Here is a 27,968-nt window from a genome sequence, read left to right on the forward strand (position 1 = left end):
ACTGACAAGGAGTTGTTGGTAACTTAGGAAAAATCATCCAAACTTTCTCAGCTTCAGCTTCTTTATTGTGGGCCTCATGTGTTTTGACTTAAGGGTGTTGTAAAAATAAAATTAGAGGACATATGTGGAAGTACTTTGTAAATTTGATATGTCATGCAAATATAGCTGATAAAGCTCTAGAACCTCAGAGGTGGGAGGGACTTTGCAGCACCTCATATAGACCTAATTCAGAATAATTTTTGATGCTTTTAATCTGTTATAACTTTTACTTATCCTCTGACTTCCATTACCTAAGTCAGTTTTCGGCAAACTCATTAGTCAAAAGAGCCAAATATCAACAGTACAACGATTGAAATTTCTTTTGAGAGCCAAATTTTTTAAACTTAAACTTCTTCTAATGCCACTTCTTCAAAATAGACTCGCCCAGGCTGTGGTATTTTGTGGAAGAGCCACCTTCAAGGGGCCAAAGAGCCGCATGTGGCTCGCAAGCCGCAGTTTGCCAACCACGGACCTAAGTCATTTAAATATGGATAATGTCTTTGCATATCTCATTGAAATGAATTTCCTGATATTCCTAAAACAACATTCGAAACAAAGGCTAGGTTTATTTTTTCTCTAGTTAACACGTAAATGCAGAGGAAAGAAGGATTTAACCTTAAACTCCATAAATACAAACTTATTGACAGAAAGCATGGGAATCATTTGTATGTATTACCAGACATGTTGATATCAAATGGGATTTGGGCTGGGCAGAAACTTAAACTGGTGGATGGGGCTGTGTTCCTTCCTCGCTCCCTCCCTTCCTCATGCTCCTCTCCCTGTGTTCCCAGGGCTTCTTCCCCTGTGCTCTGTGGCAGCAACACACCTTAAGTTTGACCTTTTACTCCCTCTACCAGCCTTCAAGAATGTGTGTTTTCTGGGCTGTGCCAAAAATAACCAGACTTAATGAAGAAAGTGCCTGCTAAGAGCAGGATACATTTCTCACCTTGAAGAACATCAATATGTTAAAAGCTGCCTGAATAGTGGTGGTGAGCATCATGAATTGAAGAAACTTGCACTAACATTGGCAATTCCATTCAGCAACTCCTAAGGTCCTTACAAAAGACTCCTCCTTTGAGGCTCAGGTGTAGGCCAAGAAGCAAGTTAGCTCTCCACACAAAAGATGTAGCTGTGTAGCTGTGTTGTGTGTGTGTGTGTGTGTGTGTGTGTGTGTTTGTTTATCTGTCTGTCTGTCTATCTGTCTTGAAAAATAAAACCACCTAGATATTGGCTAGCCATCTCATTTTTACTATAACCTGTGAATGAAATTACTTTCTAAAATGATTAAATCTTCCCTATTTGGGGCAGACAGTTGTCCAATATGTGTCAGAGAATGATTTTTCTAATCACCGACAGGCCTTTTATTGATGTGGCCAGCAGTAACTAAGCTGGAGAAATATTGTTTATTCATGATCCAAAATGCATTCTGATATCTTGTTAGGCCCAGATGTTCATATTCATAGATATAATCTTGATACCAGAGCCCAAATCAACATTATGCTGGAAGATTAAATTCCTCAAATTCAGCCCTTATTATGGTTACTCCCTTGGGAAAATGTATATCTCCTTCCTCCCTCACCTCCAACAATCTCTAGATTACAAAATGAGCACTTTAAAAACATCAAATAGAATGGAAATGCATTTGGAGCAGTGGGATTTTAAGCCTTAGCAAAAGCCAGGAGACCTAAATGTCCTAGTCATATGAAGCCCTCTCTGCAGCTGAGCTATGACGGTAATAGCAAGGAAAAAATTGCAGAATTCAGTTAGAAAAGATACAGAGGACAATCTAAGAAATGCAAAAATAATGATTAATGGGATAAATGTGAGATCAGATAAATAAGGGTTATAGGATTAAAGTTTTACTGTGCCACAGAAAATGAGTCCCAGGGCTGATTCACTAATTTATTATTAATAATTAGTGGAGTTTTATTGAATTCTCAAATTTTTACAGTCTTTCTCTTTAGCCTCAATAGTTTCAGTCAAAGGAAGGTCAATTCAAATGGAGTTATAGCTATGCTCTGCTTCAAAAATATGAAAAGATATTTTAAACAAGATTCCAGTGCTTTGCCTTATACTGAAAACCAAGTATGTACCAGTAAGTGGACTAATACTCGTGATTTGAAAGTTTTGTTAGATCTAAAGATGTTCTTAATTCTAAGGGTGATTGATCACACACTGAGAAACCAGAGAGTTTAGAAGAATATCTATTCCTAAAACGTTTTCAAACATCAATGTAATGTAAAAAAAATAATTTTTGTTCCTTTCGTACTTAGTTTATTTCCATGATTTTATCTTCCTAGTGAAAGAGTGAACCATTTGGATAGACACTGAGATAGTTACTAGTTACAATCTTAAAGCAAAATAGTTACATGTATTCAATAGGAATTATAATTATACAATACATTGAACCTCAATAATGCATAATTTATAGTAGACTGATTTTCCCCAGAATAAATTAAATATTCTTTTAGACTGTAGTTCTTTTAATTTAGATTACCTAATATTAAGTGACAAGTGTAAATAGTTCTTTTTCTTTTATTTGTTTGTTTGTTTTTAGCCACTAAGATGTTAATATCTGAGTGCATTTTTTTTGAGCTGTATTAAGATTCAGGAATCCTTGCAATGCCTCATCATAAAATTATATTTAGGATCATGTTAAAAAAATTAGGCAAGTTGCATGGTATCATTGAATTCTAGCCTCTTATTTTTGCTCTAAATTTGACCTACAAAATGCTAAGGTGTTCTGCTAAGTGCTCACTTTAACTTATGTTCCTGTTGACTTTAAACGAATAGACTGATTTTCTCCAGTAAAATGAGTTTATTTAGAAACAATGAAGAATTTTAATTTGGGACGCGGTTTAATGGTGAATCATGCACAAGTCTGGTCATAAAAATTGACCTTGAGAAACAAGGGAGAGGAAACACTTTTGCAGAGAATAAGATTTGAACAGAATTCTTTCTGTGGAACTCAGCAATTCACAGAAGGGTGTGTGAGCTCCTCCTGCTGGCCTCCCAACTTTATTTTCAATGAGGTTTCTTAATATTAATTTGTACATTCCCAATCAAAATTACACACACACACACACACACACACACACACACACACACACACACACTTGATTATAAAGCTTGAATGGGTTCAGGACAGGTCTCCCCAAGCTGTGCCACTTTTGCATGTGGATTATTTTTAGCTGAAGGCAATTGAGACCCTGAGGTTTCAAGAGAAACCTTTACCTCTCCCTTAAAGAATTTAAATTGGGGGTATTGTTCATAGTAAGAATTACTACCAGGAATAAATTTTTATGACCTATCTGTATGGCAAGGCAAATATCTGATTACTTAACACCTTCTCTTTTTATTATTCTGTAACTTACCATCCTCCCCTCTGAAGCCCAGGGCTCTATCCTATTTTTTTGCTCAAGATGGCATGTATATCTTATTTTGCTTTTCTGTCTTTGAGCTGCTGATGTATATGGAGTTCCCATATGTGGGAACTCTGATCAGTGTATGCTGGATTGTCAAGGCCAATTGAGTGTGGGGGCCCTGTCCAGAGTACGTCGGATGTTGAAGGCCAATCTGAGCAAGGACACAGCGATTGTATCATACACACTGCGCAAGTGTACCCTTCTATAACCCAAAGATTGAGGTTATTATTTGGCAAGAAGCCTCTTTTGTCTAAGTTAGCATAAACTATGTTACTGACCAGCCAGTGCAGGGCTGCACAGTTGTGGGAAGATGCATTACTGACCAGCCAGGGCTGGCTGTGTTTGTTAGGATGGCTTCTGTGTTTACTACTGTATTAGTAAGAGCTACCTCTGTAAGGCTACTTTGAAGAACTGCTGGGCTAATGGTTCCTTAGTAGTAGCAATGGTTACTTGGGCTGCAATAAAGACTCTCTTATACTAGTACTAGAGGCCCTGTGCATGAAATTCGTGCACAGAGGGGGGTTGTCCCTCAGCCCAGCCTATATCCTCTCCAATCTGGGATCCCTCTCACAATCCAGGACTGCTGGCTCCCAACTGCTTGCCTGCCTGCCTTCCTGATTGCCCCTAACCGCTTCTGCCTGCCAGCCTGATCACCCCCTAACCACTCTGCTGCCAGCCTGTTTGCCCCCAACTTCCCTCCTCTGCTGGCCTGGTTACCCCTAACTGCCCTCTCCTGCAGGGTTGATCACCTCCAACTGCCCTCCCTTGCAGGCCTGGTCCTTCTCAACTGCCCTCCCTTGCAGGCCGGGTGCCTCCCAACTGCCCTCTCCTGCTGGCCATCTTGTGGTGGCCATCTTGTGTCCACATGGGGGCAAGATCTTTGACCACATGGGGGCAGCTATATTGTGTGTTGCAGTGATGATCAATCTGCATAGTACTCTTTTATTAGATAGGATAGAGGCCTGGTACAGGGGTGGGGGCCAGCTTCGGCCTGCCAGCCTGATCACCCCTAATCACTCCCTGTCAACCTAATCGATGCCTAACTGCTCACCTGCCAGCCTGATTGTCCCTAACTGCCCTCCCCTGTGGGCCTGGACACCCCTAACTGTCCTTCCCTGCAGGCCTGGTTGCTCCCAACTGCCCTGCCCTGCTGGCCTGGTCACCCCTAACTTCCCTCCCCTGCAGGCCTGGTCTCCCCCAATTGCCCTCCCCTGCAGGCCTGGTCTCCCCAAACTGCCCTCCCTTGCAGGACTTGTCCCTCCAAACTTTCCTCCCTTGCAGGCCTGGTACCCTCAATTGCCCTCCCCTGCCAGCCCAGACACCCCCAACTGCCCTCCCCTGCCGGCCTGTTTCACCCCAACTTCCCTCCCCTGCAGGCCTGGTCCCCCCCAACTGCCATCCCCTGCAGGCATGGTAGCTCCAACTGCCCTCCCCTGCAGGCCTGGGTCCCCTACAACTATCCTCCTTTGCAGGCCTGGTTACACCCAACTGCCCTCTCCTGCAGGCCTGGTCCCCCCCAACTGCTCTCCCCTGCAGGACTTGTCCCTCCCAACTGACCTCCTCTGCAGGCTTGGTCCCTCCCAATTGCCCTCTTCCTGCCGGCCCGGTCACCCCCAACTGCCCTCCCCTGCCAGCTTGTTTCACCCCAACTACCAGCCCCTGCAGGCCTGGTAACCCCCAACTGCCTTCCCCTGCAGGCCTGGTCCCCCCCAACTGCCCTCCCATGCAGGCCTGGTTCCCCCCAACTGCCCTCCCCTGTAAGCATGGTACACCCAACTGCCCTCCCCTGCAGGCCTGGGTCCCCCCTCAACTGTACTCCTCTGCTGGCCTGATTGCCCACAACTGCCCTCCCTGCTGGTCATCTGTGGTGGCCATCTTGTGTCCACATGGGGGCGGCCATCTTTGATCACATGCGGCAGCCATCTTGTGTGTTGGAGTGATGGTCAATTTGCATATTACTCTTTTATTAGATAGGATGTTTTTCTTCACCCATCAATCTTACCTAATAATAGACAAACATGTAAATTGACCGTACCTCCACTATGCCAAACAAAGATGGCAGTTAATTTGCATATGCAAGTGGGGTGGGCAGTGCTATGGCCCACTCCTGGGAGTCCAGGTCCATCGGGGGCGGGGGAGGCAGGGCAGGCAGTGCCAGATGCCGCCCACAAGGAACCAATCCATCGGGGCCCAGGGAGGCGGGGTGGGCAGTGCCAGACACTATCCAAGGGGTCTGGGTCTAGCGCAGGCCACAGGAGGGGCAGCGGGCCTGCCTAGCCACTCCTGTGGGGCCCTGGGAACATTGCTGCCCTGGCGAGGTGTGACTGGGCCTGCTTAGCCACTCGTGTGGGGCCCGTGAACATCGAAGGTCCTGGAAGGGGCAGTGGGCCTGCCTAGCCACTCCCATGGGGCCCAGGAACATCGCTGCCCTGAGAAGGCGCAGCCGGGCCACCTAGCCACTCCCGTGGAGCCCCGGGAACATCGCAGGCATGGGGTTGCTGAGACCCAGATCGGGCCTCTGGCCACAGATTCACAGCTTCTTAGAGACCGAGGGCAGGGATCTGCCTCACCTGCAGAGAGAGAGAGAGGTTCTGCAGTGGCCCCAAGATGCGGGTGGGCCCAGCCAGGGATCAAGGGGCATGGAAGGATGCTCAGGTGGAGGGGCAAGGACCCGCAGCCCTGAGGTGGGGGTTGAGGGGTGGTGCCACCTCAGTGGAGGGGTGCCGCACTGCAGGGTACCGGGCTGACTGACATGATTCAGAGAAGCTCCCAGTGCTAACCGGCCTCACCCAGGCGGCCTTTGCACTTCAGAGGCAGCGACTCCTGCTCCCGCCTTGACCCAAAAGCAAGCCCACGACACCCTGTCCCATGGCAGAGCATGCCTAGGCAGTGAGTGTGAAGCCTTCCACCTGCTCCAGAGAAGGGGGTGCAGTAAAGAATGGGGGCAGGGAACGGCGGAGAGGAAAGAATGTGGAGCATCCGCAATGAAGAGGTGCTTGAGAAAGAGGCTCGGAAGCCTGATGGGAAGGTTTATTCTGTTTGCCTGGCGGCTGCCCCTTAGGAAGGACAGAGAGCATGGCTCTGAGGGCTCCCTGTGCACTGAGTCAAGTTCCACAGCCAACTGGAATTGGCCTCAGTTTCCTGGTCTGTAAAATGGATTAAGCGTGTCCTAGTGCCTTCACTGAGCTTGGATGGCCAATTGAGATACTATATAAAGAAAATGAGGGAAGAAGTGAGAAAGAAAAGGAAGGACGAGCAACACAAAAGAAAGACTGGAAGGAACCTGTAAACCCATTGTCACTTAAATAGGGAATATAGTCAATAGTATTGTAATGATGGTATGATGCCAGGTAGGTACTGGAAATATCGGGGAACACTTTGTAAAGTATATGATTGTCTAACCACTATTCTGTAACTAATATAAAACCTGAAAACAATACAAAATAATGTTGAATGTAAAGAAATGAAAATTGGAGTGAAATTTTTATAAATTTCAAAGTTTAAATAGAGACTGTAAAGGAAGGAAGGGGGAGAATAAAAATAGTGTTTTTCATTTTACCACTTTATTATCTTTTCAGTACATGAAAAAGACAATTGTCTTTATATTGTGATTTTATAATTTTCTAAGTCATTATCTCATTTTAATTTCAGGGCAACTTAAAGACAAGATAATTATCCCCTCCACTATTCAAAGAAAGGAAATCTTGGTGTCTGGTCCCAATGATTCAATCGTCAAGCCCTTATTATAAAGCAGGGTTAGTAAAATTTTCTGTGAAGAGTCATATCTATATTAATAAAAGCCTTGGGGGTGATCAGGCCAGCAGGGGAGGGTTGTTGGGGGCAATTAGGCCAGCAGAGGAGCAGTGAGGTGTCAATCAGGTCAGCAAGGGAGCAGTTAGGGGGCAATTAGGCAGGCAGGTGAGCGGTTAGGAGCCAGTGGACCCGGATTGTTAGAGGGATGTACGACTGCAGGTTTAGGCCTGATCAATCCTAAACCTGCAGTCGGACATCCCCCAAGGGATCCTAGATTGGAGAGGGTGCAGGCTGGACTGAGGGACACCCTCCCCAGTGCATGAATTTCGTGCACTGGGCCTCTAGTTTATTATAAACATTTTTTTATGCTAATAAACAATTATTGATTTCAAAATAGGCTTTGAGGATAAATGATCATGGTAAAAATACTTTCAGAACAAACGTGTTTTGAATTCTGAGTAAAAAATAAATATTAAAAAGCAAGTAATTCAAATTTCCCAATGGAAGCCTCCTTCAGAGTAGTTTTGGCTATATGATAATTTAAATGACTTCTCTCAATGTTGCTGAATTAGTGGGAGACATATACACATAGAATGATTCTTGATACCATGAATAAAATAAGTATTGTTGAATGTGGATGATTCTGCATAATTTAGTTAAGAAATATATTTGGATTACTGCCATTTTGTGAGGAAAGCTATGACAGAATAAAGATTTAAGGATTTTACACCTATTTTAAAAAGCCAGCTTATCAATCTTTTCCTTGAACCTTAAAAAAAGGTTTTCAGAACATATCAGTCACTTTATATATTTACTTTCAAAATTATACAAACTGGATCAAATGCCAATGTCCATAATATTAATTATTTACAAAAAACTAATTGTAGATAATTATTTTAAGGAAGGATTTCATAACAAAAACATCCTATCTAATAAAAGAGTAATATGCAAATTGACCGTACCTCTGCTACACCCACAAGCCACGCCCACCAGCCAATCAGGAGCCAATACGCAAATAAACCCAACCAAGATGGCTGCAGCCACAGAATGAGCAGGAGGGAGGCTTGGGTTTCCCTGGCAATGGAGGAAGCTAAGCTTTCTGCCTGCCCTTGCCGGTCCAGGTCTCCACTCAATGCTACAAAGTTTCAATGATAGAAGATAAAAAAATCCCAGATACCAGGGCCTCTGCTTGGGTTGCCAAGGGGCATGGCTGGCCTGCAAACCACCACAGGTTCCTCACCCAGGCCACTCCATGCCCCAAGGGAACCCCCACCCTGATCTGGGACACTCTTCAGGGCAAACAAGCTGGCCCCCACCCATGCACCAGGCCTCTATCCTATCTAATCCTATCTAATAAAAGAATAATATGCAAATTGACCATCACTCCAAAACACAAGATGGCTGCCCCCATGTGGTCAAAGATGACTGCTCCCATGTGGACACAAGATGACCACCAAAAGATGGCCAGCAGGGGAAGGCAGTTGGGAGGGACCAGGCCTTCAAGGGAGGGCAGTTGTGGGTGATCAGGCCAGCAGGGAGGGCAACTGGAAGGGACCAGGCCTGCAAGGGAGGGCAGTTGGGGGCAATCAAACCTGCAGGATAGGGCAATCAAACCTGCAGGAGGGGCAAACAGGTTGGCAGGGGAGCAGTTAGGCACCAATCAGGCTGGCAGGGGAGTGGTTAGGAGGTGATCAGGCTGGGAGGCAGAAGTGGTTAGGGGCAATCAGGAAGGCAGGCAGGCGAGCAGTTGAGAGCCAGAAGTCCTGGATTGTGAGAGGGATGTCCGACTACCCGTTTAGGCTAGGATCAGGCATAAACAGGCAGTCAGACATCCCTTGAAGGGTCCCAAATTGGAGAGGGTGCAGGCTGGGCTGAGGGACACTCCCTGCCCCCCCCCCCCCCCGTGCTCGAATTTCGTGCACCGGGCCTCTAGTCAGTAATAATAGTCTTATACCTACTTTTTTATGTGTAGCTCATCTTTTCTTCTCTGATTGGCTGCTTAAAAACTAGATTCTCAACTGCCTCAATGATAAACCTAGTTGAAAAAGGTTCCGTTGCTATATTAAAAGTTCTCACACATATAAAATTTAAAAATGGCTTTACTAAAATAGCTATTAAGGGAGGAAGAGTTTCCTTTAGGATAATGAACACCTATCATAGTCTTGGCAATATAAAATCATGAGAAGAACCCTTGAGATACACAATCAGTGCAACTTCTCTAGCAGTGGCATTCAGAGCCCTATAAATATGGAGGAGAAATCCATCTGTTTCAGAGAAGGAGGTTTATTCAATATCTTAACTTCATTGCTTATAAGAAATTATTCCAAACAAAATTAAGTCCTTTCTAATTTAGTTTAAACCCATATCATCGTGTTCTATGCCATCAGAGTTTGAAAACAGCTGGCCACCAGTCACTGAATAAACTCCCTCTGCATATTTAAAGACTGGCACGAAATGACTTTTGGTCTTCATCAAGTTGGAAGTTCCAGCTTTATTAACCTTTCAATGTCAGTCTTCATTTCCAGTCCTTTAATCATCTTCTGGATCATCTCTAAAGCTGTTCCATGGTCTTTCGTGAGTCAGTTTTACTTCAATAAGTCCTCCAACTGCTAACAAACATGTCAGGATTTGTGTTTAGTTGTCATAGCATTTTATGCCTCTTTAGCTACATTTCTTTGAAAACTCTGGCACAAGGACAAAGCAAAGATGGAGATTTCAGAGGTACAGGTTTGCTTTTTGTTTCTCTGGTTTTCTTTTTTGTGTGTGTCATACTATTATGATAGCTTTGCCAGTGAGCCAGAGATTCTTTATCTAAGAGAATAATCTAATTTAACTAAAAACAGGGATAAAACTTTATTTACATTGAACTCCTGGAACTTGATAGCCAGATTTTTCACTTTAAGAATCTCGGCTTTATTACTTACCATGTAGATAAAACAAAACAAAACAAAAACACCTTCTAAAATATATCATTCCTTTTTTACATATTTGATCCTGAATATATTTTGGCATTTTGATTTTATAACATAATTCAATTCAATATATATTTAATGAGCACCTAAGAAAACAAGCAATATGCTAAGAGATAGGATGGTGACAAAGTAAATCAGATATTCACTTAAAATCTGATTATAAGCTTACAATATAGTAGGACAAATAAGAAAATTACTCTAACAGACATCGCTATATGGTAAATATTATAAAATAATTGGATATATATGTTAAGGAAATTTCAGAGGAAACAACTTAATTGAAAAAGTCTCTCTAAGCTAAGCTATTCTATTAAGGTTATAGAAATATTTTTCTCCAAAGCAACAAATTAACTGAAAATCTGAAACAGGACATTAAGAGAATAATTAGAAATTTTTATTTGACATAAAATGCTCAAAAATAGTGGTATAAATGATCTTTGACCAGACTAAGTTGTAATTTAAAATACAGCTTGGAAAATTATATATATATATATATATATATATATATATATATATATATATATATTTCAGATAGGGGGACATCACTGTCACCTTTTTAGAGTAAATGGGATGAACAGTACTGAGTTTTGATAAGAAAGAATTTGTATCCATGAATAAAATTGATTCAATGTAGAAAACAAGTTAAAAGTTTAAAGGAATATTGCAGGAGAAAAATTAATTGAGAAATGGGGAGGGACAGACAGTTTTAGGAGAAATTATATAGTAGAATCTGACATCTAAGAGGTGGTGAGAAGAAAAGGAACCAGAAATGATTCCAAGGGTTAAAGTGTAGGTGAAAGAAAAATAATGGTGCATTCCTAAATCTAAGGATATCAGACACTCATTGGAATGGCAATGTCAAAGTTAGATTTTAAAATAAAAGATGTGGCAAGATAGTGAATGCAGAAAATATAGATTGGTGTATTTTATCCTTGCGCAGGGGCCATGCTAATCTTCTCTGTATCGTTCCAATTTTTTAGTATATGTGCTGCCGAAGCGAGCACTAGATTGGTGTATTTTAAATAAGTATTTTATTGATTTTTTTACAGAGAGGAAGGGAGAGGGATAGAGAGTTAGAAACATCGACGAGGGAGAAACATCGATCAGCTGCCTCCTGCAAACCTCCTACTGGGGATGTGCCTGCAACCAAGGTACATGCCCTTGACCGGAATAGAACCTGGGACCTTTCAGTCCGCAGGCCGATGCTCTATCCACTGAGCCAAACCGGTGAGGGCAAGATTGGTGTATTTTAGATGAAATTTGTTAACATTGATAAAAATAGAGATAGGGTGTCCAGCTTGAGAAAATATAATTGGAGAGGCCATGGAACTATGGGAGATTTAATTTGTAGGAAACATAATCCTGAGACATGTGTGTGAAGAAACAATAAAATGTAGCCCACACCCAAGAAAATAAAAACAGCAGATGATGAGCACCAGATGACAGAAATAATGGAAATAGCACTCAAAGAATTCAAAATAGCCATTATAAAAATGTTCAAGGTTCTTCAGAAGAAAAACAGGTGAACAAGTGGAAAATTTCTGCAAAGACATGGAATCTATAGAGAAGTATGATACATGAAATAAAAATCCATGAACTGGCTGGCATGGCTCAGTGGTTGAGCACTGACCTATGAACCAGAAGATCATGGTTCGATTTCTGGTCAGGGTGAATGCCTGGTTTGAAACTCGATCCCCAGTGTAGGGCACAAAGGAGGTAGCAGATCATTGGTTCTCTCTCATCATTGATGTTTCTATCTCTCCCTCTCCCCTCCTCTCTGAAATCAATAAAATATATACTTAAAAAATAATAATACAAAATAAAGAACCAATGACCTAGTATGATTCTCTAGGGTAGGTGTCCTCAAACTACGGCCCGCGGGCCACATGCGAGTGTTTTTGCCGTTTTGTTTTTTTTACTTCAAAATAAGATATGTGCAGTGTGCATAGGAATTTGTTCATAGTTTTTTTTAAAACTATAGTCCGGCCCTCCAATGGTCTGAGGGACAGTAAACTGGCCCCCTGTTTAAAAAGTTTGAGGACCCCTGCTCTAGGGGGTTAATAAAAAGACAACTCAATTAAAATATGTGCTAAAGACTTGGACAGCTACCTCACAAAAAAATGTTTTACAAATGGCTTATAAAAATATGAAAAAATGTCTCATAGTCAGGAAATGAAAATTAAAATCACAAGAACATTACATATATACTAGAATTTTAAAATAAAAGACTAGCAACACTAAATATTTGAGAGGCCATGGAACAACTTCAAATCTTACTGATGATATGTAAAATAATTAACCATTTTGGAAAATTATTCCAGTTTCTTATAAAGTTAAGCTTTCACATATTTTATGATATAGCAATTCTACTTTAGATATTAACACCAAAGAAATGAAAATATGCATCAACAAAATGACTTTAGAGTAGCAAAAACTTGGAAGCAATTCAATATTAATCAATAAATACAGATTTTTAAAAATTTACCATATTCATTGCCTGCAACAAAACACAGATGAATACCTAAGATGTTCAGTGAAAGAGGCCACACACAAAAAATGCATAGTGTATAAAAAATAGGCACTGAAGAACAGGCAAAACTATTGAAAACTAAGCAAAATTAATTCTAGGGGGTAGAAATCAGAATAATGATTGTCCCTACAAGGAAGTGGGAAGAATTAATCAGAAAAAAGAAACAGGAAACTTTATAGGGTGTTTTTGGCAATGTTCTATATCTTGATTGGGGAGTTGGTAACACATTTGCTAAAACTCATCAAACTATATTTAGAATGTGTGCAGTTAATGTGTAATAATACATCATTTAAAAAGAAATACGATTTAACATTTCACGGAATACTGGTTTGTTGGTGATGAACTCCTTTAGCTGAGAAGCTCTCTATCTGTCCCTTGAATCTAAATGATGGCTTTGCAGGGTAAAGTAATATTGGTTGTAGGTTCTTGCTTTTCATCACTTTGAATATTTCTTGCTAATTCCTTCTGACCTGCAAAGTTTCTGTTGATAAGTCAGCTGACAGTTGTATGGGTGCTCCCTTGTAGGTAACTAACTGCTTTTCTCTGGCTGCTTTCAAGATTCTCTCTTTGTCTTTAACCCTTGGCATTTTAATTATGGTATGTCTTGATGTGGGCCTCTTTGGTTTCCTCTTGTTTGGGACTCTGTACTTCCTGGACTTGTAAGTCTAAATCTTTCACCAGGTAGGGGAATTTCTCTGTCATTATTTCAAATAAGTTTTCAATTTCTTGTTCTCTCTCTTTTTCTTCTGGAACCCCATGATGGAAATATTTATATGCTTGAAGTTGTCCCAGAGACTCCTTACACTACCCTCATTTTTTTTGGATTCTTTTTCTTATTTGCTGTTCTGATTGGATGTTCTTTGGGTCCTTATATTCCAAATAGCTGTTTTGATTTATAGCTCCATCTACTCTACTGTTGATTCCCTGTAAATTATTCTTTATTTCAGTTAGTTTAGCCTTTATTTTTAACAGGTTGTTTTTTATGCTGTTGAGGTCCTCAGTAAGTTCCTTTAACCTTTATAACCAGTGTTTTGAACTCTGCATCTAGTAGATGGCTTATCTCCATTTTATTTAGTTCTTTTAATGGAATTGTTTTCTGTTGTTTCATTTGGACCATGTTTCTTTGTATCCTCATTGTGAAGTCTCCCTGTGTTTGTTTCTATGTATTAGATTGAGCTGCTATGTCTCCCAAGCTTGGTAGACTGGCCTAATGTAGTAGGTGTCCTGTGGGGTCCAGTGGCACAGCCTCTCAAATCACCCCAGCTGTGCACCTGAGGTGTGCACACTGTGAGGGCTGTACACCCTCTTGTTTTAGTTGAGTCTTGATTTTTGTTGTCATATCAATGGGAAAGATTTAGCCAGGCCAATCATCTTTAAGGACTGTCTGTGACCACTGACCTCTGACCTCCAACCACCTTGCAGGATCAGCTGAGTAGGCATGGAAGAACAGGTAAAGAGCTTTTCAGACAAGAAAAAGCTAAAGGAGTTTATCACCACCAAATGAATATTATATGAAATGTTAAAGGGTCTTATTTAAGAAGAAAAAAATAGATAAAAATATGAACAATAAAATGACAATAAGTACATATCTATCAACAATTGAATCTATAAACAAAATGAACAAGTAGAAGATCAACAGACTCATAAATACAGAGAACATTTTTTTGGTTACGAGATGAGATGGGAGGAGAATTAGAGAAGGGTGCAAAAAAGGTGAAGGGATTAAGAAGTACAAATTGGTTGTTACAGAATAGCCATACAGTATAGTAAAATACAGCATAGGGAATATAGTCAATAATAGTCTAAAAACTAGGTGTGGAGCTGGATGGGTATAGCATTTATTGGGATAATCTTGTATTAAGTTGTGTAATGTCTGGTCACTGGGGTGTACAAAATAAATTAAATTTTAAAAAGCAATCTGCTAATTATCTTAATATTTATACATACACTAGAGGCCCATTGCAGGAAGATTCCTGCAAGAACAGGGCTTCCTCGGGCCTATTCCTGCAAGAATAGGGCTTCCTGCGGCCTGAGCGGGCTTCCTTCTCTTCTCCGCTGCCTTGCTCCCTTTTCCACTGCCTCGTTCCCTCCCGTCTCCACTGCCTCACTCCCTTCTCTGCTGCCTCGCTCCCTCCTGTCTCCGCTGCCTCGCTTTCTGCCACTTTGCTCCCTTCTGCAGCGCTTGGCTTCCTTCTACACTGTCTTCAGTCTTTGCTCCACACCTGTGTATGCAAATTAACTGCCATCTTTGTTGGGTTAATTTGCATACTCGCTCCTGATTGGCTGGTGGGCATAGTGGAGGGACGGTCAATTTGCACGTTTCTCTTTTATTAGTGTAGATAATCTCTTTCTTAGTGAATTGCTAAAAAAAAATTCAGTAAGAAAAAATGTTAACTCAGGGTAAAGAGTGATTTGCAAGAAGGAATGGAAACAAAAATACTTGAAAATATTATTAACCTAAAAATACATTTAGGAATGTGAAGTAAAAGTTCCACATAGCGTTTTTGGAATTACTTAAACAGCAAGTTATGGTTCTTGTATTGTTTAGGAGGAGAATAAAAATGTTAACTAATTATTTTACTTTTTCAGAAAAATATGAAGTTAATGATGTTTTAAAACTTTAAGGTTGAGAGGGAGAAAAAATGGTGGCTGAATAGGCAGCCATGTCAGGAGCCTTATCCTGGAGCAGATAGAAGGAGCATCTAAATCAAATTACACCCACCTGGAATTGGCAAAGTAGTCACAGCTTGCGAGACAATTAGCAGCTGGGAAGGGCAGAGGATGCCTGGAGAATGGTAGGATTAGGATCTGGGCTGGGGAGAGAGACACATGACCACCAAGAGGAGAGGATCAGAAGGAAGCTGCATGGCTCCAAGTCCATGTCCCTTGGGGACAGGTGTAACATCTGACTGTGGAAAAATTTTAAAAATATCCTAATAAACTATTAGTTAAAGGGAACTTTTTTAAATTCATAAAGGATATCTACCAAAACTGATATCAAGCATCACATTTAATTATAAAATCTTTATAAGAAATACTTTCAGAAAACTCCACTAAACTCACTACCACTCATAGCCAATGAACAAGACAAAAAAAAAAAAAGTAAGAGGTTTAAAAATTGTAAGCAATAAAGTAAAGTTGTCTTCATTTTAAGGTGATAATTGCAGAGAATCTAAAAATGAGGGAAAGATTTTCACAAGACTGCTTAAACAATACCACCAAAAAATCTTGTATTAGTTTTAAAATATCTAGAAAATGTAGAAATAACATAATCCTACATTAGCAATAAAATCTAAAGCTACTATGAATAAATCTAACTAAAGATTTACAAAACATAATGAAGAAAATTATTAAAGAACATAAAAGAAAAACTGAATAAAGAGAGGGGAAATATTGTTCATGTATTAAAAGATTTAATATAAATAAATGTATAAATTACAATAGTTTTCAACATAATTCTAACAATTAATGAACTAAGAAAATGTTTTAAAAATTCCTATAAATGAAAATAACAAAAAATATGAGAACAGAACTGGAAGGAAGGCTACCAAATTAATGTCTGTGGTTACTTCTAAGCAGAGAGAAAAGGAAGGGGGCTGGCAAAGGGCACAAATTTGAATCTTATCAGGAAAGTTTTTATTTTTTATTATAACTATATCTGAAGGAAAAAGTGTAAACATTGTGAACATTCTGGCTTGAGAATTCATGAGTGTTTATTTTAGTGATATCTTTATTTTTTTATATTGTTTAAAATTTTCAAATAAAAAAGAAATAATATTTGCTTTTCATTTGACAGGGTCTCCTCTGAAGGTTGGTAGACAATAGCAGGATGGATTTTTATTTCAATTCATTTCATCTAAATTACTTAAAATTCCTATATAGCTAAGCTACCAAAAGGTAAAAGTCTATTCTGTTATAAAAATCAGAGGAAAAATTTATCCTCTAAAAAATAAACATTATGGCAATTGATTATTAACACTAACTTTTACTGTAAGGGCTAGCACTATTCACTTTTACTGAAATATAAGAAAAGGGCTCCATTTATTATATAATTTCCCCCCATAATGCTGAGGATGTCTAAAATCCTAGAAATTGTTTTAGTTGTTTAGAGATTGATTTCAATTATTAGAAGCTAAATATTATAAAACATGCATGCCATGTTAGTCACTAAGTTGTTATTCTAAGCAATTATTTCAGTTGAAATGTTTTGAATTTTGTTTTCTAGATGTACAGCTGCTTCAGTATCTACTTGTTTGTGTTTGTTCAGCATCAGAGTGTACACATTCGAATTACATTCCAAAACTTTACAATATATTTATATTACTAAGAATCCTTTTGTTCCAATTGTTATCAAAATATCAGCTCCTTTTTATTAGAATCAGAGTTATTTACAAGTGAGTGAATTTTATGAGGGTAGCAAAATGTATTTTTAATCCGAATTACTGCTCTTGTATTTAGTCAGTACTGAGAATATAACACACACACACACACACACACACACACACACACACACACACACACACAGACTTTCTTAAAGGAGAATCTCTTTGGGCAGAGAGGGAAGGATTTCTGAAGAACCTATTCCCAAACTTGGGGTGAGTTTATCAAGACTTGAGAGAGTCAGCCTTGTTCTTGGACTCCTGATTTTCATTCATCTCAGTATGATCTCTACTTTATTCAAGAGAACCTAGAGAACTTTCTTGTAGAAGAACACATTACATAGGACATGTATCATCTTTGCAAACTCATACTTACCCTCTTATTTTACTAGCACAATGATTTACTGAAATTCATCCGGAAGAAAATTATACGCTTAAAATAAAAGTGTTTCCCTACATATATTTTTCCAAGATCATTTCTTCACCTGGTCATTTTAGTGTAAGGAATGCTATCCTGGGGAAGGCTTGATTTATAGTTATTTAATCCATCCTCACTAAAGGATGCTCACATAGACAACATATACTAAGCAGTGTTTTATTTAATTCATTAATTGGCAAGAATCTAGGCAATAAAAAGAGGAACAGCTGGGTGTGTGACAGTACATCTCTCTGTACACTTCAGGAGAATTTATCTTATTTCAGGAGGCATGGGGAATATATTTGTAAGTCCTGGAGAAACTGATTCTAATCTAAGTTAAAGGGGAATTGAAATCTCTGATCTAAACAGCTGGTTGGAAGTATCTCATATCTATTTGTTGGGATTTAAGAAAGGCCTAGGCAATTGGTTGCATGATTAAAGATGAAAGGAATTAGGAATTTGTTTTGGAGGAAGCATGATTGGGAAGTGACTGGCCATGAGTCTTTAAACATGACATTGTTAATTGGAGGATATTGACCAGCTGTTCTCCAGCCCCAGTTTATCCTGCATACTAGTATAAGAAAATTATTTAAAATAGCAACAGAAGAAATACAAACTAAGTCAAATGAAGAACAAACTCTAATATGATATTAAGGGCTAGAAGTAGAGACTGTATAAATGGCTATAATCCTATATAATAAAACCCTAATATGCAAATTGACCAAACGGCAGAATGACCGGTTGCTATGACACACACTGACCACCAGGGGCCAGATGCTCAATGCAGGAACTGCCCCCTGGTGGTCAGTGCACTCCCACAGGGGGAGCGCCGCTCAGCCAGAAGCCGGGCTCACAGCCTCGGTGACCGGAGCCTCTCCCACCTCTGCTGCAGGGCAGGCAGTAAGGAGTGAGGGGTCCCAGACTGCGAGAGCCCCAGACTGCGAGAGGGATATCTGACAGCTGGCTTAGGCCCAATTCCCCCAAGGCACATTTCCCAGGGGCCCCAGACTGCGCGAGGGTACAGGCTGGGCTGAGGGACTCCTAGCCCCAGTGCACAAATCTCATGCACTGGGCCTCTAGTCAATATATAACACTGGAGGAAGCTCACACACAGCCATGTAAATCCCATAATATACCAACTGAATAAACAGTAATGTGAATGGCATTCATTTGGATTAAATAGGAATAACTATTGACCTGATTACATAAATTACAAGGTCATTTTTTATATCACTATAAAGCAAAAAAAATAAAATTGCCAGAATGCCTACTTTTCTCTTAAGTCACTGAAGTCTTCCCCAAATTAAGCTAAAAATGGAATCTTTGCCACATTTCCTGTAATTCTTTGATCTTATGGTCATAATAGAATGACATGCAACAGAGAAGAGGAAAATTGCATCTCCTGGTATTTCCACATTTTTACATTTTTCTTAGTGACAGTTACAAGCTGAAACAGCTATGAGTTCATGAAGTCTGTGTGGCTGAGATTGTCCTTTGCTGCACTGGTAGGAAGAGACTGGGCTAGCTTGAGACACAGACAAGGCAAACCAGAAGACAACACTAACATATCAACAAAATTCTAGCATAACAACAGAAACAGAGGTTCAAAATAGAGAATGTAACTTTATTTGTGTATTTCTTTCCAATTTTTAGTATGGAGGTACGATGGTTTATAAAGCTGACAACTAATTTGTATAATAACCTTTACTGACTATAATTTACAAATAACAAAAGGTATCAATTTCAGTGTACATTGGAATGAACTTTGACAAGCATACACACCTATGTAGCTACCACCACAAAGAGTACACAGAATATCCAGCATGCCAACAGGTTCTCTTGGGTCTATTTCGAAAAACATTCCCCACTCCAGCCTCTGCAACAATTTATCTGCTATCACCATAGATTAATTTTTTTCCTCATAAATAAATGTAATCTTACAGTATGGCCTCTTTTGACTGCCTTTCCTTTTCAGTCCAAATTTTTGGAGATTCATTAATGTTGTGTGAATAGCAGTAGCTCATTCATTTATATGTCACTGCTCTTGTGGGTAGACATCTGAGTTGCGTTCATTTGGAGGTTTAATGAATAAAACTCCTGTAAGTTTTTTGTGAGCCTGTCTGGAAAAGTGCTTTCAATTTGTGAGTTAATACTTTACAGTAGAATTGCTGTACATTTAGTAAATGTATGTTTACTCTTAAGGAACTGGAAAACTATTTTGCAAAGAGCCTGTGCCATTATATATTCCCATCAACAATGTAGGAGAGTTCAAATGGCTACATATCCTTTATCACATTGCTATTGTCAGTCTTTTTTTAACCAATAATAAATGTATTGTGAAATGCTATTGTGCTCTTAATTTGCATTTTCCTGATGACTAATTATGTTGGCAGCCTTATATGGGAAGAAAATGCCATCTAGGAATTTCATACCTGGAGAGAAGTCAATGCCACATTTCAAAACTTCAAAAGACAGGCTGACTCTCTTATTAGAAGCTAATGTAGCTGCTGACTTTAAATGGAAGCCAATGCTTTTTTACCATTGTGAAAATCCTAGGGAATTTAACAATGCTGTTAAATCTACTCTGTGCTCTATAAATGGGACAACAATGCCTGGATGACAGCACTCACATTTACAACATGTCTTATTGAATATTTTAAGCCCACTGTTGAGACTTACGGCTCAGAAAAAAAGATTACTTTCAAAATATTACTGCTCATTGACAATGCACCTGGTCACCCAAGAGCTCTGATGGAGGTGTACAATGAGATTAATGTTTTTATGCCTGCAAACACACCATCAATTCTGAAGTCCATGAATCAAGAAGTAATATTTTTTATTGCTTACACTATTACACATGTCCCCACTCCCTCCCCTCTTTTCCCACCTCCACCCAGCCCTTGCTCCCCCTTTTCTCTGGCCAACACCACACTGTTATTTTTATCTATGGGTTATGCGTATATGTTCTTTGGTTAATCCTTTCACCTTTTTTCATTTAGTCTCTCCTTCCCTCTCCTGTTCCATGCATGAATCAAGGAGTAATTTTGATTTTCAAAATATTTCTTATAATTTAAGAAATACATTTTATAAGGGTATAGCTGCAATAGATACTGATTCTTTTAATGGATCTGGGCAGAATTCTTCTGAAAACCTCTGGAAAGAATTCACCATTCTAGAGTCTACTGAAATCATTTGTGATTCATGGTAAGAGGTCAAAACATCAACATTAATAGAAGTTCGGATGAAGTGGTTCCAACTTTCATGGATGACTTTGAGAGGTTCAAGAGGTCAGTGTAGGAAGTAACTACAGTTGTGGTGAAAAAGCAAGAGAACTAGAATCAGAAGTGGAGTCTAAAGATGTGACTGAATTGCTGCAATCTCATGGTAAAACTTTAATGGATGGGGAGTTGTTTCTTATGGGTGAGCAAAGAAAGTGGTTCTTGAGATGGAATTTACTCTGGGTGAAGATGCTGTGAAGGTTGTTGAAGTGACAACAAAGGGTTTATAATAGGACATAAACTTAGCTGATGTACAAGCAACAGCAGGGTTTGAGAGGATTGACTCCAGTTTTGAAAGAATTTCTACTGTGGGTAAAATTCTATCAGATAGCATCGTATGCTACAGAGAAACCATTAGTGAAAGGAAGAGTCTATGCAGTATATTTTATTTTTGTCTTATTTTAAGAAATTATCATAACCACTCTAACCTTCAGCAACCATCAGCAACATTGAGGCAAGACCTTCCACCAGAAAAAAAAAAAAGATTGCAACTCAAAAGGCTCAGATAATGGTTAGCATTTTTTAAAAAAATGTGTTTTTTCTTGATTTCAGAGAGGAAGGGAAAGGGAGAGAGAGATAGAAACATCAATGATGAGAGAGAATCATTGATTGCCTATCTCCTGCATGCTCCACACTAGGGATTGAGCCCATAAAACAACCTGAAATCAAACCTTGACCTTCTGGTTCATAGGTTGATGCTCAGCCATGCCAGCTGGGCTATGATGGTTAGCATTGTTTAGCAATAAATAATTTTTAAATAAAGATATGTACATTGTCTTTTTAAAACATAATGCTATTGCATACTTAATAGACTACAGTATAGTGTAAATGTAAGTTTTCTATACACTGGGAAATAACAATTCATATTCATGTGGCATGCTTTGTTATGATAGTCATCTTATTGTGGTGATCTCGAACCTAACCAATAATATATCTGGGGTATGCCTGTATAACATCACTTATATGTTGAAACTTAAACAAACAAACAAAGAAACAAAAAACTCTTTAAAACAGAGAGTAGAGATTTGGCTAACCTGGGCTAGGGCATGGGAAAACTGAGGAGACCTTGTTTAAGGGTACAAACTTGAAACTAGTAGATAAATAATTCTGGAGATCTAATGCACATCTCAGTGATTATAATCAACAATACTATAACTTTCAAAGTAGCTAATTAACTAGATCTTAATTGTTTTCATTACACAAAAAATGATAAATATGTAACCTGATAGAGTTGTTAGGTAACACTATAGTACTAATCATATTACAATGTATAAATGTATCACACTGACATAATACACTTTAAAGTAGCAAAACATCCTATGTCACTTATATCTTAATAAGTAAATCAATTAATTTTAAAAAGTACAAATCTATTTTGGTCACTTAAAAGAAAAGCAATATTTAAAAATAACTAGGTCCTCAACTTGGTTTATAAATCTCTACATTCTAGTGGTTAATACTCAGTTGTGTCCATGTCACTCATTCATATTTTGAGCTCTATAGGTCAGCACTATCGAACTAATGTCAACTTCTGGATATAAAATGCTCTATCTCATCTGCTATTTTTGTAGATGCCACTTCTTGTGTCTAGATAGCATTATCTCCTTTGCTTGGCTATTTTCCACCTCTCCCTCATTTCTCAGGTTTCAGCTTAAATTTTAACTTCCTACAGTGAGTATGCAAGAAACTTTAATGTAGATAATTAGAAAATATTTAAAAGAGAATTTATAAAATACAATGGAAAGTGTTAACAAATTCCTAACTTAAGAAGATGTTGTATATGCACTCATCGGTTATAATTTTTAGTACAAGTTCTTTAGCAGATGGCTGACACATTTGACCCCCAAACTAAGAAATCTTGATTAATATTCATTAAAGTTAGATATCATCCAGTTACAAACGCTTATAATTATTTCTTTGTATCTTAATATGGTAATGTAGAAGAAGCATGTGGGAATTTATTTAGGCATTTCTCTCTGACTCAATTGCTATATTTTTTGGTGTCTTCAAATGTATTTTTCATAAAAGGCATAGCTATTGCGGTATTCTAGAATGTCAGTTCAATTAACATTAAAAAATTGAAATCAACTGTGCCTATTCTATTATTCCCACTTGGAAATGGATAGTTCGGCCTGGGTATCTTTGTAGAAATGCCATATTTATTTTTAATTTGATCCATATCCAGTTCAATTTGAAAAATTGCCTATGTTATTGACATTACCAAAGATATTTCATTAAAGTCTGTACTTCATCAGATTTCTAAGAGAGGTGGGGAAGAATTCTGATTTTTGTTAGGTGGTATCAGTGACTTGAGGCTTAAAAGAATTTCAGGAAAAAAATTTTCTTTTAGACCAATATCCTTATTATGTTGCTTTTAATATTAAAAAAAATTAATTCCGATAAACTGCATCAGTTATTTTGGCATTCACCATACAGCTTTTATTTAGAACTTCTTTATATGGACTGATTATGTGTATCTCTTTTATCTTGTGTAGGATTGATTCTATAATATTCAATTTTACAACTAATTCATGACATAGAGGAAACATAGTTGCTTTACATTTTACATAGTACTTAAGACAGTACATAGACATAGTAGGTGCTTAGTAAATAATTGAGAACTAAGAAGTCTATGGGTAACAATGAAGTGACTGATAGAGATACTTCCTCAAATACTCGAGGAAAGGATGTAAGGATATAAAATACTGGCATCTTAAAGTATGTTTTATTACTTTCTTTCAAGGAGAGTCATTTCTGCCCTGGTCAGTGTTGCTCAGTGGTTAGAGTGTTTGGCCCATGCACCAAAGAGTCACAGGTTTGATTCCTGATCAAGGGCATGTACCTGGGTTGCAGATTTGATCACCAGCCCTGGTCAGGGTATGTGTGGGATGCAACCAATTGCTACGTCTCTCTCACATTGATGTTTCTTTCTCTCTCCCTGTCTCTCTCTCTTCCCTTCCCTCCCTTCCACTCTCTAAAAACAACAGAAAAAAATATTATCAGGTGAAGATTAACAAAAAACAACAACAACAAAGAGAGTCATTTCTTAAATTAATCTTTGCAGGCTCCTGATTATGATTAAATTAATGCTAATAAAACAATTTATATGGTAGTGAACAAAAGGATCAAAATATTGTGCTGTGATTGTAATTATGAAAAAAATAATCATAACTCTTTAAAATGGGACTGTAACAGATTTAGTAATATTCTAGCTGCTCTTACTGAGGTGTTAGATGGGATCAGGCAGCTGAGGGTAAGGGCTGTGGGGAGGGAAGAAGGTAGATAAAGAGATGAGCCAGATGTCAGGATGTAAGATAGAGGGAATGTACCAGTCAACCTTAGAGCTGCCCTTCCCCCTGAAGCCAAGAGCAGGAACTAAAAGCAGGGAGATGAGGGCAAAAGGAGATTGGCTGGTGTTTCTTTGAAAGAGCCAATAGAGGGCAAGAGCAAGAAAATATAAATCTCTATACTAGTAAGCTTCTGCAGAAACCCTTTTTGGGACCCCTCTCCCATGCTGAGATCTTTGTTACTTTTGCTCTAATAAACTTTGCTTCCCTTTTGCTTACTCTCCCCTTGGCTGGAATTAATTCATGGACTTCTTGAGACAATGATCCCAACAGTTCACACTCACGTCTCATTACTTCACCCAAATAGTAGCCTGGAATTTGGTGGTGAAGTGAAGAACAAAATTTTCTAGAAAAGAGCACAGTGAATGGTTGTCAGTGTAGTATATAAGTATGTATCTTTCAGAAGGATTTACAAGGGAGGAACTAACAAAAGGAGTGAGTCAGGAGACGCTCATGAAAATGGGAAAAGATCAGGATAATTACAAATGGAATGGAGGCTGAAGATGGTGATGTGAAGCAGTCTTGTGAAATTCCATGAGCCTCTACTTTTTCATCCCACTGAGCATGTATACCTGTTTGATATCACATTATACCATGGGGGAGAATTTAGGGGTCCTTTTAACCCTAATTATTTCTGGTGATTTGTGTAACTAACTGAAGGTCAGCGTATTTAATATTCCTTTTCTTCCTTATTTGGAAACTAGCAAGGAAAGAATGTATTGTTCTCCCCACAATGCACACTATGCATTCTGGCTTCAACCTCTGAGAGTCTCCAATAGAAAAAAAATGCTATGCCAATGACTTTAGGAGGTAAGAGGAAGTAACAGGAATCATAGGAGATTGGCTGTCACAAATGTGAACACCAACTGCATAGCTGAGATACCATTTGTGTGTGTGTGTGCAAATAAATATCTAACTGCTTTCCAAAAGAATGAAAATGAAAAGGCAAATAAAGACTAGAATTACATAAAATCCAGATGAAGATGGGATTCCTATGCTAATCATGGATTCGTTTACCCAGGATTTCCTCAATATTATGGGCCTGTACAAAAGGAATAATGAAGACAAAGTTTACGAGCATGTTTTTAAACCAACTTTATTGAAACATGGCATTGTTAAGTCTTGGGATAAATATAAGAAACATCAGGGTAATTAAAGGAGAAGGTCAGAGGTCAAATCTATGTTGACTCTTCTCAAGAATCTATTGTTTCAGAATCCTCTGCATAATTACATTAACTTTTTAAAAAATTTAAATTCTTTAAAAACATGAAATTACAAATAGTAGGCAGCTTTTGTTTGTAAAAATATTTATGTTAATTAACTGGCTAGAACAAACATTTATACTCTTACCCAGGCTCTTTATCCCAACTCTATAACCCCAGCAGTTCCAAGGTTTCTTCCATGCTTCACCCAAGTTACTAAGGAAAACCAGAGAACAAGTCTCAGAGAAACACACTGTTTTTGCCAAAAATATCTTGCTCTCAGTCCTTAAATTTCTACCAAAGTGGTGACTAGTGCCCACTGACTTTAAACATTCCCAGCATATTGGAATTTGATGGTGAGCCTTAGAAAAGTGTATGAGTTTCAAATGGTTTGGTGAATGTATTTTTTTCTTCTTTCCTTTTAAGTAAGGGAGTTTAGGTAAAACTATGGTTATAGTGAGGTAGTGGAAATTTTGGGAGGAACTATGTATCTTTTCGAGGCCTGGTGATTTTCGAGAATGTTATAATTTCCAGGCTCAATGAAATTTTCCAGCAGAATCTATTATATAACACTTTATAAAACATTGCTTATAATTATATTAAACATACAAAGATATATCTTTAAAAACCCAATGATTATCCCAACAATATTAGAGAATTAAAAAATGCACACACACACACACACACACACACACACATGCATACACATCTTCAAAAGTAAAAAAAAAAAAAAGCTTTAATAGGAGATTTACAGACATACTAAACTATTCTAGGGGCTGGGGACTATTAACTTTGTTTTTAATTTTACCATATTATTTATAAAAGGCTTTGTGTTTGACTTTGAGTGTCCTGATGGCTAGAGCAATGAGGAAAATATGCTAAGAAGTTGTTTTTAGAAGAAAGAATAACAATTCTTTAGAGGAGTTAATGTCTTCTTGGCCTGGTTCCTTTAGAGCCCTGACTCTCAAAATGTAGTTATGACCAACATAACTAAGAAACACCAATTCTTTTTTATGTCATCATAAGAAACAGTCTATCTTGATATGAGCCTTCAAGAAGCAGGTATAGGGGACTTTGGAAGTACTGGGTTTGGAAGTTTCAAAGGAAGCCAAGAAGTAAGCAGTCACCTAAATTTCCTATAATTTTTTTCTGGCAATCTCATTAGAAAAATAAAACAGGAAAATAATTTTTTTCTCTATGTTGAAATAATAACTGGTCCATGTAAATTGAAAACTATGCAGTTACAGTTTTGCTACTGGATAATGGTCTTGGATTTTCAGTAAGGCAAATATAAAGCTTGAATTATAGTTTACTGTCCCCATAAGTCTGGCCAGAAAGTGACAAATGATGGGATTACAATGGCAAATTTTGAAAATAGGCTTATTTTAGGAAGAAGTTTTGGAAGAATTACATGGCAAAAATGTGAAGTGAAGAGGACTGAACTATCTTTATTTCATTTTGGTGTGTAAATGCTGTGATTTGGATGATATTTTGATCTAATACCATGTGGGGTTTTGTTCCTGTTACTCCCAATAATGCTTTTATTTAGGGCCCTGTGGCTCTCAACCTGGAAACCAGATCATCATTGCCTCAAAGAAATGTTGTTACAGCACCATAAGATAATTTAAAATTTATGCTCTCAGCCTTTTAATTGCAAAAGACAAAGTCCATGAAAAGAAGACGAAAGACTCCAAGGATACATGATCATGATCAGTCAGAGGGCCACTTTCCTCCTCAGCCTAGGAAACTATACTGGGTTGCACAGTCGACAAAGGAGGGCTGATGGAGAAACACATTATTAAACACCTGCATGCCTCTGAGAAAGAGCTACTGCCTCTACTCTTGAGCTAAGCCCCCGGGGAGGAGCAACATAGAAATATTATGTACATTAGAAATTCACCAATCTATTTCATTTTTCCTTCATAAATACAAATGGGCAACTAAATACCAGTTATATCAGAAGAATGCAGTATGAAAGAGAGAAAAACAGCAATAACAAAAACGGTGGGGGAAGAATGGAGGAGGGAGAGATAAAAGATTTATTTTGAGGAATTGGCTTACACAGTTGTGCAGGCTGGCTAATCTAAAATCTTCAGCATAGGCCAGCAGGCTAGAGACCCAGGGGAGACTTGATGTTGCAGCTTGAGTCCAAAGAGAGTCTGGAGACAGAATTCCCTTTTTCTTGGGGGACTTCAATCTTGTTTTCACTTAAGGCCTTCAACTGATTGAATTAGCCCCATGCACATTATGGAGGCTAATCTGCTTTATTCAAGTCTACTGATTTAAAAGTGAATCTTGGAACCTAAATAATCTTGTTAACCAATGTCACCCCAATATATTTAATTAAAAGAAAGAGAAAAGTAAATCTTATCTAAAAACAATACCTTCACCACCCGGCCAGTGTGGCTCAGTGTCGACCCATGAACCAGGAGGTCACGGTTCGATTCCCAGTCAGGGCACATGCCCGTGTTGTGGGCTTGATCTCCAGTACAGGGTGTGCAGGAGACAGCAATCAATGATTCTCTCTCATCATTGATGTTTCTCCCTTCCCTTCCTCTCTCTCTGAAATCAATAAAAACATATTTTAAAAATAATAAAAATAAAATCAATACCTTCACAATAACA

The 27,968-nt window shown here is 38.7% G+C and overlaps 1 long non-coding RNA gene and 1 other non-coding gene across 2 annotated transcripts in view; both read right to left on the reverse strand.

Moving 5' to 3' along the window:
- Positions 1–9,712: 9,712 nt before the first annotated feature.
- Positions 9,713–27,968, reverse strand: part of LOC129148008 (uncharacterized) — a 90,874-nt gene continuing 72,618 nt past the window's right edge. The window contains exons 2-3 of the long non-coding RNA XR_008555215.1: positions 24,426–24,487; positions 9,713–9,826 (exon numbers count right to left, since the gene is read on the reverse strand). This is a non-coding gene — a long non-coding RNA (uncharacterized LOC129148008). The remainder of the gene's footprint in view (positions 9,827–24,425; positions 24,488–27,968) is intronic.
- Positions 11,084–11,193, reverse strand: LOC114228515 (U6 spliceosomal RNA). The gene has a single exon (XR_008555626.1). It is a non-coding gene; the product is annotated as a U6 spliceosomal RNA (small nuclear RNA).

Source organism: Eptesicus fuscus, chromosome 3, assembly GCF_027574615.1.
Source record: "Eptesicus fuscus isolate TK198812 chromosome 3, DD_ASM_mEF_20220401, whole genome shotgun sequence".
In the NCBI taxonomy this organism is placed as follows: Eukaryota; Metazoa; Chordata; class Mammalia; order Chiroptera; family Vespertilionidae; genus Eptesicus; species Eptesicus fuscus.